The sequence below is a fragment of the Geospiza fortis genome, unplaced genomic scaffold (genome assembly GCF_000277835.1).
Source record: "Geospiza fortis unplaced genomic scaffold, GeoFor_1.0 scaffold138, whole genome shotgun sequence".
Lineage (NCBI taxonomy): Eukaryota > Metazoa > Chordata > Aves > Passeriformes > Thraupidae > Geospiza > Geospiza fortis.
Window position 1 is genome coordinate 3,347,327 of NW_005054307.1, and position 6,340 is coordinate 3,353,666.

Sequence of the window (6,340 nt, forward strand, 5' to 3'; positions counted from 1 at the left end):
TCTATAAAATTCTTTCTCTGGCCTGCCGAGGTCCATTCAGCAGGTCAGACAGAGGCACACTGATGCCCTCAGGGCGGTGTTATTTTTTATAGTAAAAACTACTTGTACATTATTTACAATAGTTTCCCAATACCTATCACCTATGTTAGACAATGAGTTTCTACCTTAAACCAAGCCAAAAGTGCCAGCATCACCCAGAACATGGAGGTTAGGAAGAAGAAAGAAGAAGGACAGGGTACACCCAAATTCCTCCATCTTGTGACACTGAGCCCCCGTTCTAAAAACCCCAAAAATCTATTTTTCACCTCGTGACAAACTAACTATTATTTTACTTAAACTTTCTTGACTTGTAATTCTTCATACAAAGGTGATAATTTGCTCCATGGGTCAAAATTAAAGTCACAGGTGTCTTGGGCTCTGTGCCAAGGTCTCTGAGCCCCTTGGCAGGGGCACGAACCATCCAGTGCAGCAGACAGAGTCTGAGAGAGCTGCTTTTGTTATCATTCTTTCTTTTCTATTCTTAGCTTAGCCTTCTGATGAAACATTTCCTTCTATTTCTTTTTAGTATAGTTATAATGTAATATATATATCATAAAATAATAAATCAAGCCTTCTGAACATGGAGTCAACACTCTCATCTCTTCCCTCAATCAAGAACCCCTGTGACCACTGTCACAATCCAGGACAGCCAGAGAGATGTCCTGAGTTCTGACAGGAAGGCTTACTTCATGGTACATCTTAAATGGCATTGGGCATATGCCATTCCTCTTTGTGCTGTCAGGCAGCTCTGTCCTGGGACAGGGCTGAGCCTCATGAGAGCACAGCAGTGTCAGGGTGATAGGTTTTTAACACCAACCTGTGGCTAAATCCACAGCCCTGACCCTTCCAGCCTGAAGAACAAGCCATTTCTGGGACTGATATTCTGAGCTGCCTTGGCAAGTTGATGCTGTTGGATGCTGCCTAATGCTGCTTGTCCTGGTTTGGTCAGGTAACAGCTCTGCTGGAAAGGGGTGGGTGGAAAACGTGCTGAGCACAGCTCAGCTGCAGACCCTGGCACTGAGGGAGGCAGAGCACACAGCTTGCATGGACAGAGCTCAAAGGAGGTTATTGTACCCCCCACCCTCCAGCCTTCTTAAGGCTCTGCTGGGAGCCCCAGGACTGATTTGGACCCCCTTTAGGCAAGGGAAAAGCCCTTTGATTTGTCACTGTGGTGAAGGTAAAACTTAGCCACAGGATCATAATCCATGATCATAGCTCTTGTTGTTTTCCATTTTAAAAGAAATCTCATTTCAAACTGCTCAAGTACTAAACCTGTTTGGGTTGATGTATCTAAAAATCTTTGTTTTTTCTGAGAAAATAAGATTTGGTACTTGTCCATTTATAGATGAGGGGTTAGAGGCTCCCATGTCTGTTTTAACATTTTGTGGACTTTATTCAGAACTTAGCCCTTAAATTTATCAGAATTATATCCTGAAATTGCAATTATAAAATTAATGAGGTTTTCTTTTATTTTCAAAACTACCCTTCAGAGTATCATATAATACTTTAAAATGGCAAAAAGTTGTTTCTCAATCAGTTTTGCTTAGCTTACAAATAAAAAATGTTTCATCACAATTTCAGTGTTGCATTTCAAAACAAATATGATTTTTTCCTTCTCTGAATAATTACAATTAGAAAGCAAACCCTCTTTCTTACCTATACATGTCAAAATGTGACTTAATTCTCAGCTTCTTAACTCCTTCCAGTGCTGCTCCTTAAGATATCTATAGGGAAATAGCAATATGGTTTGAGCCTGGGACCAGAATTTAGTTAACAGTTCTGTGACTGGTGGTCCAGTACTGACAGATTATTTTTAATGCACTGCCCAATGAAGCACAACAAAAACCTCTCCCAGGCTGAACCCAAACTAATTTACACAACCTGTACCATGTAAAACTATGAAATTGACATACAAGACAAAGGGTTACATAAGGTGTCTTGCTTTCCTACTCTAACTCAATTCCCTGAACAGCTTTATTCCCGTGCCCCCATTGTGTCTCGATGCTTGACACAACTGCCAGATTTCAGCCTTATGTGGAACTTTTCTGATTTGCACTGAGTGCTATCATAGCCTTAATTCTCTTTTGATGTGTCTTCTCACTCTTAAGATTGCAGTGAGGCAACAAGAGTTGCCAGTTGACAACTTACAAGTACATGAAAACACGCTGTCAAAAGTAAAAACGTGCATGTTTAAAATGTGGATTTTAAAGCTGAAGCAATTTTTTCCTCTCTTCCTGCAACTAAAGAAGCAACTTAGAAACCTTGAAGATACCAAACTCTATGTATTTTAATAATGTCATTCTATTGTTGTTTACATTTTTCTCTACTGTCCCCCTTTTATACTCATTTTGTGCAAATTTTAATTGTAAAATCATAGTAAGGGCTCTCTCTTCTGTGTGTATTAATAGGAGGGAGAAGTCTCTCTTTGAAATCCTAACTGTGATATGACAATAAACAATCATTAGCATAAGCTCAAATTCTCATTACCTATTATTTTTCCAAGAATTCCAGGGTGAAATCTTGGCGTGCTAGTTTGGAAATATTCTTAGGCTGTAACATCCCTGAAGAGTGAATCACCACAGGAATCAAACAACATCCCTATTCCATGAGCAACTCTGTGGCAGGAGGTTATTCACATTTCCTGTTTTGGAATGTGATTTTAAACACACATGGATGTTCTGCTTTTAGTTACTTTATCTATAAGCTATACCAACAACTTAAAGCCATGGGTAGTACAGATGATCTTGAAGTATATTTAAAATAGTTTCTAAGAGGTGTCTAGCATCATCCATGTGTTAAGAGAGATGTGCTCAGGTAGATATCCTGTATGCAAAGTCAGGAGTGACATCTCCATACATGTATCTTTCAATTTTGGATCTCATTTTCAGTTTTGATTTTCCACAAAATGCAATTGTCATAATTTAATTTGATTTTTACTGAGATCATAGAGATTAAAACACTTCATGTACTCAGTACTGAGGAAAATTATTTCTCAGCCCCAGGTCTGCTCCTTTTCAGCCAGAGGGCTGAACCCATGTAACCTCCAATTTGGTTATTAGTCCCCAAAACATAAACTAGCAGTTATTAATAAAGGCCCTGTGATCTACTAGCAAAGAAACAATTTCCCATAGAGAGTCTGACTCCCACCATAGTCTGAAAAACTGGTAGGAAATCAAGTTCCACTGATTCAGTCTTACCTGTTTTTAACAAAATAATGTTGGTGTCTTCCTTACTGCTTTGTTTCTTCAATCTTCACAATGAAGAATTCTGTAGCTCCATTTTGTGAGAGGAAATTGGTGACACCAGGATTCATTCAGCCAAGGAAAGAAAAAAATAATTAGCTGGCAGTTTTGTGACTGCCTGAAGTTGAATTTAATGAACTGCAGCAAAAGCTTTCTGGAACATTAGAGCAGCAGCTGGAGCTAAATCCTAGATTTCTGTCTTAAATGGCCTTCACTTACAAGTTGATGAGCAAAACATTAGTAGCAGTCATTTGTTCAGTTTTACAGAAATATAAAAGGAAGGTTTGCAGCACAAGTGAGAAGTTAATTGTCAATCTCACACACTCTCCAATCCTATTGCAGAACTGCAGTGCTGAAAAGCCAGAGCAGAGGTCTAATGGCCTAAAGACTGCAAATGGGCTCCTTCAGAATGGCAAAACATTATTTACATTGAAAATTGCCATACTCCATCTGTCTAACTGCATTCACTTTGAAATGAGGTGGTACTGCAGTGACAAGGCTTTCATCTGCCACCTTAGATCAATGAAATGGCAGTACAGTAGGTTTCTCCAGAATACCTCATGGGTCTCATCAAAATGCTGTGCCATGACATCTTAAAAATGCCTTTATGTTTAACAAATTCTTATGAGCTATGGAGCTGTCTGCTATTATTTAAGGATTCATATACCAATAATAACATTATAGGGATTATAAGAAAATAATAAAAGTGTTAATACCATTTATTATTACTTGATTTACATTGTTTAAAGCTTTTTTATGTTCTCCTTAAGCAGTTGTCAATTAGCATGCAAAGCATCCTGGGCAGTGTCTGCTTAACTGCACTGAATTGTGTGTATAAAAAGAAATCACATATCCTGCAACAGGATTGGGAGGGTTGTTGGTTTGCTGATTTTTATTTTTTTTTAGTAGTAGTAGGGGCACAGGGAAATTAAATAAAAATACACTAAATTGCTTTTAAAGAGGGAAAACATATTTTAAAGAATTCTCTAAATCACTGTATTCAAATCACTTTTCAAAAAAGCCTCCCAGATCTACCATTTACCATACAATCCCTAAGGGCAAGGAAGTTCATTGTGGTCTCAGTTTCTCTGTGGAGAGTTGGCACAATCGATGTCTTCAAATTCTCAGAGTCTTTTTCTTTTCTTCTTTTTCTTTTTTGTTTGTTTGGTTAGTTGGTTGGTTTGGGTTTTTATTTGTTTTTGTTTGTTTGTTTTGGGAGGAGGTTTGGTTGGTTGGTTTAATTTTGGGGTTTTCTTGTTGTTTTGCAGGTGGGTTTTTTTTGGGGGGGGGGGGGGTTTATTTGGGTGTGGGAGGGAGGAGAATCTTTCCAATTGTTCTATTCATCAACATTGTACATATTTGACTGTCAGACACATGTATCCACATCCATGTGTTTTTATTCTACATCCACGTGGTTTTTTATTATTTATTATTTATTCTGTAAGTCTTTTAACCCAGGTAAACCAGTTGCTAAGAGCATCATGAGAGGAGAACAAGTGGGAATAGCAGGAAGGGTTCCACATGTCTGCATTTAATTTGTACAGTAGGACCACAGTTTTATAAAGATAGCAGTAAGAAGCAGTGGTTCTGTGCAGAATATTGTTTAAGACTCTAACATGATGATTGCAGACCTGGAGCTGGACAGAACTGGTTTTAGAGATAACAAAGAAATAGTGTCTAACATACACAAAAGACACCATATGTAGTAAATTTGGTATAATATGGAACAACAGACCAATGCAGACAGAGCAAAAGTGTAAAAGGATTTTGACAGACACATAAAAATGGCACCAAATTGATCCTAGAGTGAGGACTAACACAAAAATCATATTCCTCACATTGAAAAACTCCAGAGGCTGGCAATTCACTAACACCCCACCACTGCCACCAGTATGAAACCCCACCAATCTCAGCACCCAGAGGAGCAGAGACATCCCTAACCCTGGGAGATAGGCACTAGGGCGTGTGTATAAAACATTTTAACTGCATTAACCTCCTTTTTTTAAACAGATCTGGACTAGCAGTGGTTAGAGTGCTTCACTTTCAGTTATGGTAATAATTTTTTAACTTTACCTATATAAGAAGCAAGATTTTGAGTGTAACAGCTCTACAGCAGCAGAGAGAATTCTGGGGTTGACTGATGAGAAAAAAGGATAGATGACTTTTTGAGTTATATGAATAGACATACATTAATCTTCTCTTGGTACATCAAGTTCTGAAAAAGAAAGAAAAAAGCCTTGAAAGCTAGATACACTCTGGCTTCAAATCATTAGAAAAATGTGTAGAAATGAAAGAAAAGGTTGTCATTACCTTGGAGGCATATCTTGCTATTTTTTAATTAAGAAATTCAAACTAGTTTTATAGGATAGTTTAATTTGGAACAGAAGAAAAAATCCTAAATTTAGTAAAACTGCATTATGTGCAAAGCAATGTGATTAAAGAAAAGAATCAACAATTATAATTATTATAAAAATGCATTAATATTTTTGAGCATGAATAGGACTTTTATCTGAATCATAATGGCAGAAGTTGTGTCACAAGGCTGACCAGTTGCACTAATTTTGTTCTCCTATATACCAATGAGCTAGAAAACTGTTCAATGTGGACAGACAGCTGGTTAATGCTAAAAAATACTGACTGAGCAGACATGGTAAAGAAGCCTGTGGGCTAGCTATGGAAAGTATTAAAATTATGAGTAACTGGAACAAAAAAATGCCTGAAGTGAACTAAAGAGTAGCTTGAATTAACTGCAAAACACTTCAAGATAGAAGTAGGGGAAGAAAGAAAAGCAAGGGAAGATATGTCATAGAGCAACAGCAAAATCTGACATGATCAAGAACGTGACAAAGCATGTGCTGTGAGGCTTCCTCAAGAGCAGAGTAGAATTATTTTAAAATATCTTACATTTGTTATAGCTAATAGACAAATAGTGCCTTTAACTACAGCTCAACAAATGACTGGTGAAGACAGGGACAGAATAAGCAAAGAATTACTTAGCAGTTGTACAATGTCTTATAAAACAACTTACTAGCAAAAGATATTAATGAGTGGAAAATCTG